The sequence below is a fragment of the Mus musculus genome, chromosome 19 (genome assembly GCF_000001635.26).
Source record: "Mus musculus strain C57BL/6J chromosome 19, GRCm38.p6 C57BL/6J".
NCBI lineage: Eukaryota > Metazoa > Chordata > Mammalia > Rodentia > Muridae > Mus > Mus musculus.
In genome coordinates, this window is record NC_000085.6 from 11,045,970 (window position 1) to 11,059,804 (window position 13,835).

General features: G+C 41.9%; 1 long non-coding RNA gene across 1 annotated transcript; it reads right to left on the bottom strand.

The window, feature by feature from the left end:
- Window positions 1–1,642: 1,642 nt before the first annotated feature.
- Window positions 1,643–4,597, bottom strand: AW112010 (expressed sequence AW112010). Its single transcript, NR_102366.1, has 3 exons — window positions 4,419–4,597; window positions 2,310–2,423; window positions 1,643–2,124 (listed from the first exon to the last, which is right to left on the bottom strand). It is a non-coding gene; the product is annotated as an expressed sequence AW112010 (long non-coding RNA).
- Window positions 4,598–13,835: the final 9,238 nt, after the last annotated feature.

The following is a 13,835-nucleotide window of genomic DNA, read 5'->3' on the forward strand; positions in this document are numbered from 1 at the left end:
CTTTCCAGGGAGGTCCACACAACCTCTAAAGAGCCCTCCTTGCTACGTAGCCTCTCTGGGTCTGTGAATTGTAGCTTGATTATCATTTAATTAACAGCTAATAGTCACTAATAAGTGAAGGCATACTGTTGGTATTCTGTCTGGACTCCACCCCCACAGTTACCTGGCAACAGCCAGGTAGGCCTGACCCACTATAAAAGGGGCTGCTTGCCCTCTCTCTCCCTTGCCTCTTGCCCCCTTACTTGGTCATGGCCGGCCTCTTCTTCTCTACTCTCTCCCTCTCTCTGCCTTTCTCTGCCTCTACTACCCTCTTTACTCCCCTCCCCATGCCCTGAATAAACTCTATTCTATACTGTACCCTTGTGTGGCTGGTCCCTCCGGGGGAAGGGATACCTTGGCATGGGCCCGACAAGGCACCTCCTTCCCCCATACCTCACCACACCCCCATAGGACATATTCTTATATCTCTTTATCTTTTTATACTTACAACACATACCATATTTGTCTTTTTGGGTCTGGATCACCTTCCTCAGGACATCTTTTTTAAAAAAATTATTTATTTTTTTCTAGTTCCATCCATCTGCCTGCAAATTTCATGTCCTTGTAAAAAACAGCTGAGTAAAATACTCCACTGTATAAAAGTAGCCCATTTTCTTTATTTAGAGAAAGATCTGTGTGATCCACTCAGAAGGGGTAGGTAGGGGAAGGAGCCTTCAGCAGGTGGTCTGCTACAGAACTAGAGATAAGACCTGGGAATTGATTTGGAAGGAGCTGAGGGAGGGGTGAAGACCTGCCTGCTTCCCTGGCTGCAGTTACATCCTGTTTTCTTCATGACAAGATAAAAATTTCTGCTGAAGAAAGTTCTTTTTGTTCATTTGTTTACAGCAGTTTCCCTTTCCCTTCATGTTCTCCCACCATGCTCCCACCCAACTTAAACTATCCTATAAAAATCTAAACTCTCAAGCCCAGTATGGCAGAACATCCTTTAAGTCAGGAGGCAGAGGCCGTCAGATCTCAGAGTTCGAAGTCAGCCGAGTCTACAAAGCAAGTTCCAAGGCAGCCAGGGCTGTTACACAGAGAAATCCTGTCACAAAACAAAACAAAACAAAACAAAACAAAACAAAACAAAACAAAACAAAACAAAACAAAACAAAACAAAACAAAACGGAGCAAATCAAAACAACCCCCATAAACTGCTCTCCCTTCTCCTGGAGATAGTTCTGCAGTTCACACTTTTGTTCTTTATCTTCTGTGCTGCTTCAGTGGTCCTGCTGTCTCATAAACTTTATAAGGACAGCATTTAACTGTTCCCTTGGATCATTTCTCTCCCTAGAGCCCTTCCAAATGCTGGGCTCCTTATTAAAAGGAAGATCCTATTGGCAGCCTTAAATGACACAGTGATATGTTGCCCCCTTAACCAGCCTGGCTCTTTATTTGCCCTATCCCTCACTTGTACCAACACCAGACAGAATAAGCCACATGCATCAGTGTGTCCCTTCTTTCTCTCCCTCATGCTGTGGCGTGTAAGGGGAAATTGCCTACATGGTATCTCTGTGGAAGCCAAAAGTGTCTGTAAGTCAAGGACTGCATCACAACACCCACCATCCCCCACTTCTCTTCTATGAGTAGAGCCTCACACATATCAAGTGCACAATCGAAATTTATTATGTGACTGAATGATAACAAGTAAAAGTGGATGACTTGGGAGTTTTTCTATCTCACAAGTTCACAAGCAGAAAAACAAGCACATGGTATGTATATTAAACCATGCTCATGGATGTTGACCACACAGTGCTTGGTTCCCATCTTAAATTTCCATTTTCTCAGCAGAGAGAAAGAATTTTGTGGTATTTGGGTTCAATCAAGTCCTAATAGAGGCAAGGCAAGTGTCTACTTCTGAGCTCCACGTATACCACTGAATACACTCTGTGAAAGATAGCTCCCTCAGTCTTCTAGGGAAGGAAGAAGCAGATGATGCACATCTAGAAGGAAGAGGACTTATTTTGGTCTCTAGTTTTGCTTCTTTAAAGACTGGATCTCTCCTGAACGACCCAGTGGGTGGCTTTTTCCACTTGAGGTTTCCAGTGTGTTTGTCATGACGACCTGGGTCTGGTATATATGTACCTAGGGAATATAGAGACAGCAAGGCTTAGTAATAAGGATGCAAAAAAGATGTGCAAACCTGTAGGATTCAGACACTGTGCGATTCCTCCTTACTCTAGGCAGGAAGCCAAAAACAGGAAGTCCCTTCTAGAGACCTACCCTCTTAGCAAACATATTTCCACCCACCAGAGAGCCCCAGCACTCACATCATTGGCTTGATGGCAGAAGACTTTAACGACGTTCTTAGAAGACTTATACGCCAGGTATTGTTGCATCAGGCAGATGATGAGCACACCACCAAAGATAAATATCAGAGGGATCTGGAAGCAGATCAGATGAATAGGACGTGAATACTGACCTGAAATGTCTGAGTTTGAACTGTGGCTTTGCAATAGACCATGTTTATGGCTTTGGTAATTCTCCCATTCTCTCTCAAGTTCATGGGTAAAAAGTCTCTCTGAGTCTTTGGGAGTCTCCAGGGTAGATGAAAAAGAATGGTTACTTTACTCCCTTTCAGCCAGTGCCTCAGGAAAGAAGAACCATTGCTGAGGTAAGCTCCTTGGTATTTCCTCAGAGAGAGGCAGGAAGCCTTAAGGGTGTGTTTTGTACTGGGAGAAGGAAAAGGCTGGGAGCCTGTTACCTTCCAGAAAGAGACTGCCCACAGTCTGACTACTTTGCAGAAGGGTCTGGAGCTGAGGCAGTGAAGGTGAGTAAGACCACAACTTGATTAGGAAAAACACCCATGGAAGGAGTTACAGAGACAAAGTTTGGAGCTGAGACAAAAGGATGGACCATCTAGAGACTGCCATACCCGGGGATCCATCCCATAATCAGCTTCCAAATGTTGACACCATTGTACACACTAGCAAGATTTTGCTGAAAGGACCCAGATGTAGCTGTCTCTTGTGAGGCTATGCCGGGGCCTAGCAAACACAGAAGTGGATGCTCACAGTCAGCTATTGGATGGATCACAGGGCTCCCAATGGAGGAGCTAGAGAAAGTACCCAAGGAGCTAAAGAGGTCTGCAACCCTATAGGTGGAACAACAATATGAACTAACCAGTACCCCCCCCCGGAGCTCATGTCTCTAGCTGCATATGCATCAGAAGATGGCCTAGTCGGCCATCAGTAGAAAGAGAGGCCCATTGGTCTTGCAAACTTCATATGCCTCAGTGCAGGGGAACGCCAGGGCCAAGAAGAGGGAGTGGGTGGGTAGGGGAGTGTGGGGGGGAGGGTATGGGGGACTTTTGGAATAGCATTGGAAGTGTAAATGAAGAAAATACCTAATTAAAATAAAATAAAAATTAAAAAAAAAAAAAAGAAATTCTTCGCTTTGCATACCTCTGGCTCTTTATTTAAACTCCATGTTAGAAACTGAGTGATAAGCCCAGGTGGGGCCAAGTCACTGGACCCCTTTGCTCTGCTTCTCAATGAAGTCACAATGAATTCATTTTTTTCTACCTTCCACTCTTATTTGTTTAGTTGGCCCATTAAGGACTGGGTAGATGAATCTGGATTGCTTGAGCCTGGACTCTGACCCTGACAATTCTAGGTGCAGTCTGGAGCAAAACAGAGAGGCTCCTCTGGGTAAGAGTAGGATGTGAGGTCATGGACAAGAACAGTCAGAAAAGTGAGATGGTTAAAGGCTAGAGGGGGAAGGCAAAGCTAACATGGAGAGAGCAGGGCCTGTATCAAATGTTTTTTTCTAGGGCAGAGGAAGATTCTAACTACATACAGGGTGCCTCATCTTCAGAAGAGGGTACAGACTCCTGCCATTGTTCTGAGCTTTTAGAGAAAGCTAGATCATTAAAAAGTCTGCTGGGCTGGAACAGAGCTATTTTAAAAGGGGAAGGAATTAAGGCCTCTGCACGTTGAGAAAAAGTCAGTGAAGTGATCCACAACTGAGGAGAAAATCAGAAAGAACTTACACAGGAGGACCCAGGAGAAACTTACGCTTAAGTCCTTTGCTTTGTCCTTTCCAGATATTTCCGTGTGCGTGTGTGTGTGTGTGTGTGTGTGTGTGTGTGTGTGTGTGTATTTCCCGCAGCGCCTGGCTGGCCCTTCATATGCCTACCTAGTGCTGTCTCCTCTCTACATCCCAGGCTTAGAATTGAGTTCTGTGGTGTCAGACAGGAGATACCCACCCCACAAGAACTATATCTTCCTGGAAAAACAGACTTAGAAATAATAACAAACTAAATGCAAGCTTTCAAAGACAGAAGGTGACACTCATTCTCTCCAGTAAGCTGGGATGAGGCCTTCCATGGGCCTTCTTACCCACTATAGATTTCCCCTTACAGATCAAGAGGTACTTACGGGAGACATCTTGCAGCTCAGGTTGTCTGCTAGACTCCTGCTGATCTTCTCTTTGGTTTTTTATATAAAGTTTGAGAATGTCAGTTTCACTTTCCCTTTGAATTGCTTTGGGGCACTATTTGCTAAACAGGAGTGGACTGAAAAACCCCGAGTCTGAGAGAAGTTTACACAATTAGTTGGCCTATCCCACAAACAAACAGGAAGATCTGCAAACACAGCCCAAGAGCCTTTTCCCACTTGGGAAATTCCTTGCTTGGAACACAGTACAGTGTTGCCTGAGACAACTGCTTCATCCTTGGCTATGGAAATAAGCAGACATAATATGATATTTCAATGATTTAAAGCAAATGCTGATTTTTTTTTTTTTTTTTTTTTGGTAAGAGTAACACAAGTACATGGGTCAGTGGATATTCTTCAGGGCTCTCTAGGATGTGGTTTCAGGCAGGACACAGGATTACACTCAAGCGTGTATCTCCTGTGTTTGCATTTTCATCGTGGGTTGTAGGTTAAAGAATTAGCAGATGTGAATACAAGGAGAGTTCACTATTATACTGCCAGAAGCCAGAGGCTAGGAGAAGCCTGGAGGAGACTCTCCTCCCAGTCCTCCTGAAGGATGGAGCCTTGCTGACACCCTGAACTCAGACTTCCTGCCTCCAGAACCAAGGGACAATAGGTTTAATGAGCTCTCCTGTTGGTGCCACCTTGTTATCGTTGCTAAAAAGCCCATAGAGTGTCTGTGAAAGATCTTGTGTAGTGACAGGGAAGCAGTCACTGCTGGCACAGCCAGCTGACTGGTCAGATTGGGAGTAATAGAGGTGACATGGAAATATAAGGAAGAGGAGGCAATCCCCAGCAGAGACAGAAGGCCCCGCTCTCCATAGGGTGTGGTCCTTTGAGTGAGACCCCCCCACCTCATAAATTAAAAGCTTGGTTCCTGGTTGGGAACTGTTTGGGAAGAATTAGGGGGTGTAGCTTTGCTGGAGGAGGTGTGTCCCACTGTGCACATTCTCTCTCTTATTCCCTCTCTCCCTTCCCCCGATCCCCTCTCTTCTTCCTCCGCAGGAAGTACACTCTTAACTACCGCTCCAGTGCCATGCCGGCCTGCTTGATGCCCTGCTTCCCATTATGATGATTGCAGACTGTAACTCTCTGAAACTGTGGGCCTCCAAATTAATTAATTAATAAATAAGTTAATTAATTAAAATCAGTGGCCTTGGTCATATGTCTCTTCAGAGCAATAAAAAACAAAACAAAACACAACAATGAAGATAGGTGGAGGTTATCAAGTTGACTGGCAGGTCAAGAGAGCTGTCACTCAACATTGATCTTGGTCCCTTGCCTCTGAGGAGGAGGAGTGAAGGGCTTTTAGACTGGGTTGTGAGGCTCCAGAATGGAGACCCATTCTCTGTGTCCTAGGGCTCTGAGAGGGTGAGTGTATTCTAACTCAAGGAACTCGGGACATCTTTGCACTTGGAGGAAATCAACTAAAGACTCTGAAAGAGCTTATAAGGATTCCGTTTTTTGATATTTACCACTGAATAAATGAAAGCAGAGATGACTAAGATGTATTTGTTAGTTGTTAGGCTAAAGCTATACATTTCATGTCAGCAGAAATAAGCATCTTTAGTGAAAAAAAAAAACCCTATTTTCCAAAATAAAAATTTAGTAAGAAGAGAATTAGTTTTTAGCAGTTGTGAGGGTGGGGAGGCGAAATATTTTTGCCTCCCCCAACACTAGGTTCACAAGTGAAGCCAGTGTAAAAAAAGACAGAACAAGAGAAAAGTATGCATATCTATACACTGTGATCTCCCCTCCCCTCTCTTTTATTTAAAAGAAAAATTTTGGAAGTACTTTGATTAAAAGACATTATTGCAAGCGTCACTGAAGAGCATTGTATTCTGTTTTAAATTTATTTTATTTTTCATACATGAATACTATATTTATATCATTTCTACCTTGTGCCCTCCAATTCCTTTGAAGTTCCCCACACTCCCTCTCAGGTTCATGACCCTGTTCTCTATAATTGTTACTCTCCTATGTAAGTAAATGTGGGTATTTCTGTGCTTGATTTATTGAAAATGTGAATAGTCATGAACTGGACTTAAAAAAAATTGATCTGGAGGCTGGAGAGATGGCTCAGTGGATAAAGGGTTTGGCTCCTCTTCCAGACTACCTGGGTTCAATTCCTAGCACCCACATGGTGACTCATAACCTGCTGGGGTCTAGCCTCTACACAGGATCAGGGGTCTCAGCTGGAAGCAGGGATATCTGGAAGGTGCATAATGAACACACAGGTAACATTTTCGGGTACAACCTAATGAGCAAGTCTCAAAGCTTGATCTCTCTGTCTCTGTCTCTCTCTCTCTCTTTCTCTCTCTCTCTCACATACTGCACTCTCCACTCTTCACACTCCCACACACCTCACACCTCTAATTTGCCCCAGTCTTTTATTGTTACTCCAAAAAGCAGGTAGAGAGACATTGTATAATCATTACCAGATGTATGAAGTTCAAAAGAATGACCACATCTCACAAAGAATTAAGAATTATGATTGTTCCTCAAAGTTCGAAGCTTTCCCTATTCTCAGCCCTATGGCCAAATAATAATTGCAAACTTATATTATTTAAACTTTAACTATTGACTTATACTTCAGAGCTCAAAGCTCTGAGGTTAGCTACGTGTGGTTTTCCCGTGAAGCTCTAACAATAAACAAGGGCAAAGGTGTCAGGCAGTGGTTAGAAAGAAACAGGCTAACCTTTAACTCTGCAGTTTCGCTAGCTTCTGCTTCTGCACATTGCACACAATGACTCAATAGATTTTTTGTTTCTGAACTAAAGTATCCTGTGTTCGTGTTCCTTTAGTCCACTTTTCCCTTATCCCATGACAGTGTCTCTTACACTAATAATTTTCATAGTTCCAGTAAATTCCTTCACTCTCTGGTGATGAACTCTGTATGACTTTAGCAGTACATGGCTCTGTTTCATTTTCTAATAATTTTTTCAAACGTTGCAAGTCAAACATTAATCTGAAACTACAATTGTGCAATTATTACATTGTTCCAAAAATGAGAGCGCACAGCATGCATGTGGGCCATTAGGACTGTGCTGGGCTATGCCCTATGCCTCAATTTTTGGTTGTTTAAGAATCATTACATTTGGCCAGTCCAGGGCCACCATGGGCATAAACTCAGAGGATGCTCCTACATTCCCCAGAGGATTCTCCACGCTGCAGGTGCCTTAGCATACCCAGGATCTTAGGATCACTGGTGAGTCCAACACAACATCTGTTCCAAGGCAACTGTGAGGGGTCTGTGCCAGCAGGAGCAGGGACACAGGAAATCTGCCTGACCAGTGGCTCAGTTGGTGCTGGTCTACCTTGGTTTCAAACACAGCAGACAGTCCCATGGTTCCCCAGAGGAGGTACCACTTCCAAGCACTTAACATGCCCAGGATCTTAGGATTCCAGGATCTCAGGATCCCAGGAGCTTGGTCACACCAGGATCTCAGGGTCTCAGAGGAAGCTTGACTGCCTAGAACTCTGATACACCCAGAATCTCAGGTTCACAGGATCCCAGAATCCCAGGATCCCAGAGAAAGCTGGACTCTGAGGACTTCTGAATAAACTGGGATTACAGGAAGGACAGGCTCCAATCAGATATACTGAGGGCAGCGAGCACTAGAGATAATCAGGTGGCAGGAGGCAAGCAAGAGAACAGAAGCAATAGAAACCAAGGTTACTTGTCATCATCAGAATTAAACTCTCCTACCTCAGCAAGTCCTGGATACACCATCACACCAGAAAAGCAAGATATGGATCTAAAGTCACTTCTCATAATGATGATGGAGGACTATAAGAAGGAAATAAATAACTCCCTTAAGGAAATTCAAGAAAACACAGGTAAACAGTTAGAAGACCTCAGATAGGAAACACAAAAATCCCTTAAAAGAATTCCAGGAGAACATATGCAATCAGGTGAAAGAATTGAACAAAACCATCCAGGATCTGAAAATGGAAGTAGAAACAATAAAGAAATCACAAAGGGAGACCACTCTGGAAATTGAAAACCTAGGAAAGAAGTCAGGAGCCATTGATGCAAGCATAACCAATAGAATACAAGAGATAGAAGAGAGTATCTCAGGTGCAGAAGATACCATAGAAAACATTGACACAACAATCAAAGAAAATGAGAAAAGTAAAAAGATCTTAACTCCAAACATCCAGGAAATCCAGGACACAATGAGAAGACCAAACCTAAGGATAATAGGTATAGACGAGAAGGAAGATTTCCAACTTAAAGGGCCAGTAAATATCTTCAACAAAATTATAGAAGAAAACTTCCCCAACCTAAAGAAAGAGATGCCCATGAATATACAAGAAGCCTACAGAATTCCAAATGGGTTGGACCAGAAAATAATTTTCTCCTATCACATAATAATCAAAACACCAAATGCACAAAACAAAGAAAGGATATTAAAAGCAGTAAGGGAAAAAGGTCAAGTAACATATAAAGGCAGACCTATCAGAATTAAACCTGACTTCTCTCCAGAGACTACGAAAGCCAGAATTATAATTATCTGGGATATCTATCATACAGACCCTAAGAGAACAGAAATGCCAACCCAGGCTACTATACCCAGCAAAATTCTCAATTACCATAGATGGAGAAACCAAGTTATTCTGTGACAAAAGCAAATTTACACATTATCTTTTCACAAATCCAGCCATTCAAAGGATAATAAAGGGAAAAACTCCAACATAAGGAGAGGAACTAAGCTCAAGAAAAAGGAAGAAAGTAATCTTTCAACAAACCTAAAGAAGATAGCCACATGAACACAATTCCAACTCTAGCAACAAAAATAACAGGAAGCAACAACGACTTTTCCTTAATATCTCTTAATATCAATGGACTCAATTCCCCAATAAAAAGACATAGACTAACAGACTGGATAAAAAAACAGGACCTAACTTTTTGCTGCATACAGGAAACCCACCTCAGGGACAAAGAGAGATACTACCTTAGAGTAAAAGGCTGGAAAACAATTTTCTAAGCAAATGATCCCAAGAAACAAGCTGGAGTAGCCATTCTAATATTGAGTAAAATCGACTTTCAACCTAAAGCTCTCAAAAAAGATAAGGAGGGACACTTACTCATCAAAGGTAAAATCTTCCAAGATGAACTCTCAATTCTGAACATCTATGTTCCAAATGCAAGGGCATCTACATTCATTAAAGAAACTTTGCTATATCTCTAAGCACACATTGTACCTCACACAATAATAGTGGGAGACTTTAGCACCCCACTGTCTTCAATGGACAGATCCTGGAAACAGAAACTAAACAGAGGCACAGTGAAACTAACAGAAGTTATGAAAAAAAGTGGATTTAACAGTACCTGCTGATCTTCTCTTTGGGTTTTTATATAAAGTTTGAGAATGTTAGTTTCACTTTCCCTTTGAACTGCTTTGAGACACTATTTGCTAAACAGGAGTGGACTGAAAAACACCCAGTCTGGAGAGAAGTTTGCGCAATTAGTTGGCCTATCCCACAAACAAACAGGAAGATCTGCAAACACAGTCCCAAGCAGCCTTTTCCCACTTGGGAAATTCCTTGCTTGGAACACAGTACAGTGTTGCCTGAGACAACTGCTTCATCCTTGGCTATGGAAATAAGCAGATGTGATATTTCAATGCCTTAAAGAAAATGCTGATTTTTTTGTAAGAGTAACATGAGTACATGGGTTAGTGGATATTCTTCAGGGCTCTCTAGGGTGTGGCTTCAGGCAGAACACCCCACTCTCATCAATGGATGGATCCTGGAAACAGAAACTAAACAGAGACACAGTGAAACTAACAGAAGTTATGAAACAAATGGATTTAACAGATATCTATAGAACATTTCATCCTAAAACAAAAAGATATACCTTCTTCTAAGTACCTCATGGAACCTTCTCCAAAACTGACCATATAATCCATCACCAAACAGGTCTTAGCAGATGCAAAAACATTGAAATAATCCCATGCACCCTATCAGATCACCATTTACTAAGGCTGATCTTCAATAACAACATAAATAATAGAAAACCCACATACATGTGGAAGCTAAACAACAATCTACTCAATGATAACTTGGTCAAGGAAGAAATAAAGAAAGAAAGACATTTTAGAGTTTAATGAAAATGAAACCACAACATACCCAAACTTATGGAACACAATGAAAGTAGTCCTAAGAGGAAACTCATAGTTCTGAGTGCCTCCAAAAAGAAGCTGGAGTGAGCATACACTAGCAGCTTGACAGCACACCTGAAAGCTCTAGAACAAAAGGAAGCAAATTCACCCAAGAGGAGTAGACAGCCCCGTATCCTCTAAAGAAATAGAAACAGTCATTAATAGTCTCCCAACAACAACAACAACAACAACAACAACAACAACAACAACAACAACAACAACAAAAAGCCCAGGACCAGATGGGTTTCTGTCAGACCTTCAAAGATGACCTAATTGCAATACTCCTCAAACTATTCCAAAAAATAGAAACAGAAGGTACTCTACCAAATTCATTCTATGAAGCCACAATTACTCTGATACCTAAACCACAGAAAGATCCAACAAAGAAAGAGAACTTCAGACCAATTTCCCTTATGAATATCAATGCAAAAATACTCAATAAAATTCTCACAAACCGAATCCAAGAACACATCAAAACGATCATCCATCATGACCAAGTAGGCTTCATCCCAGGGATGCAAGGATAGTTCAATATACGGAAATCCATCAACGTAATTCACTATATAAACAAACTCAAAGACAAAAGCCACATGATCACCTCATTAGATGCTGAGAAAGCATTCGACAAAGTCCAACACCACTTCATGATGAAACTCTTGGAAAGATCAGGAATTCAAGGCCCATACCTAAACATAGTAAAAGCAATATACAGAAACCTGTAGCCAGCATCAAACTAAATGGTGAGAAACTGGAAGCAATCCCACTAAAATCAGGGACTAGACAAGGCTGCCCACTCTCTTCCTATCTATCCAATATAGTACTTGAAGTCCTAGCCAGAGCAGTTAGACAAGAAAAAGGGGTCAAAGGAATACAAATTGGAAAGGAAGAAGTCAAAATATCACTATTTGCAGATGCTATCATAGTATATATAACTGAACCCAAAAATTCCACCAGAGAACTCCTAAACCTGATAAACAGCTTCAGTGAAGTAGCTGGATATAAAATTAACTCAAACAAATCAGTGGCCTTTCTCTACACAAAGGATAAACAGGCTGAGAAAGAAATTAGGGAAACAACACCCTTCTCAATAGTCACAAATAATATAAAATACCTTGGTGTGATCCTAACTAAGGAAGTGAAAGTCTGTATGATAAGAACTTCAAGTCTTTGAAGAAGATCTCAGAAGATGGAAAGATCTCCCATGGTCATGGATTGACAGGATCAAAATAGTAAAAATGGCTATCCTGCTGAAAGCAATCTACAGATTCAATGCAATTCCCATCAAAATTCCAACTCAATTCTTCACAGAGTTAGAAAGCACAATTTGCAAATTCATCTGGAATAACAAAAATCCTAGGATAGCAAAAACTATTCTCAAGAATAAAAGAACCTCTGGTGGAATCACCATCCCTGACCTCAAGCTGTACTACAGAGCAATTATGATAAAAACTGTATGGTACTGATACAGTGACAGACAGGTAGATCAAGGGAACAGAATTGAAGACCCAGAAATGAACCCACATACCTATGGTCACTTGATCTTTGACAAAGGAGCTAAAACCATCCAGTAGAAAGAAGACAGCATCTTCAACAAATGGTGCTGGCTCAACTGGTGGTTAGCATATAGAATAAGAATTAATCCATTTTTACCTCCTTGTACAAAGCTCAAATCTAAGTGAATCAAAGAACTCCACATAAAACCAGAGACACTGAAACTTATAGAGGAGAAAGTGGGGAAGAGCCTCGAAGACATGGGCACAGGGGAAAAATTCCTGAACAGAATACCAATGGCTTGTGCTGTAAGATCAAGAGTGGACAAATGGGACCTCATAAAATTGCAAAGCTTCTGTAAGGCAAAGTACACTGTCAATAAGACAAAAAGGCAACTAACAGACTGGGAAAAGATCTTTACCAATCCTAAATCTGATAGTGGGCTAATATCCAATATACATAAAGAACTCAAGAAGTTGGACTCCAGAAAACCAAATAACCATATTAAAAAATGGGGTACAGAGCTAAACAAAGAATTCTCAACTGAGGAATACTGAATGGCTAAGAAGCACCTAAAGGAATGTTCAGCATCCTTAATCATCAGGGAAATGCCAATCAAAACAACCCTGAGATTCCACCTCACACCAGTCAGAATGGCTAAGATCAAAAAGTTATATGACAGCAGATGCTGGTGAGGATGTGTAGAAAGAGGAACAGTTCTTCACTGTTAGTGGGACTGCAAGCTGGTACAACCACTCTGGAAATCAGTCTGGCGGTTCCTCAGAAAATTGGACATAGTTCTATTGGAAGATCCAGCAATACCACTTCTGGGCATATACCCAGAAGATGCTCCAACATGTAATAAGGCACATGCTCTACTATGTTCATAGCAGCTGTATTTATAATAGCTAGAAGCTGGAAAGAATCCAGATGTCCCTCAACAGAGGAATGGATACAGAAAATGTGGTACATCTACACAATGGAGTACTACTCAGCTATTAAAAACAATGAATTTATGAAATTCCTAGGCAAATGGATGGACCTGGAGGGCATCATCTTGAGCGAGGTAACCCAATCACAAAGGAACACACCTGATATGCACTCACTGATAAGTTGGTATTAGCCCAGAAGCTCAGAATCCTTCTTAGAAGGGGGAACAAAATACCCATGGAAGGAATTACAGAGACAAATTTTGGACCAGAGACTGAAGGAACGACCATCCAGAGATTGCCCCATTTGGAGATCCATCCCATAAACAACCACTGAACCCAGACACTATGGCAAATGCCAACAAGAGCCTGCTGACAGGAGCCTGATATAGCTGTCTCCCGAGGGCCTCTGCCAGTGCCTGGCAAATACAGAAGTGGATGCTCACAATCATCCATTGGACGGAGCACAAGGTCCCCAATGAAGGAGCTAGAGAAAGTACCCAAGGAACTGAAGGGGTCTGAAGCCTCATAGGAGGAACAACAATATGAACTAACCAGTACCCCTAGAGCTCCTTGGAACTAAACCACCAATCAAAAAAAACACATGGTAGAACTTGTGGTTCTAGCTGTATATGTAGCAGAGGATAGCCTAGTTGGTCATCAATGGGAATAGAGGCCCTAGGTTCTGTGAAGGTTCTATGCCCCAGTACAGAGGAACAGGACTGGAAATGGGAGCAGGCAGAGGGTGGAGGGGATAGGGGATTTTCTGAGGG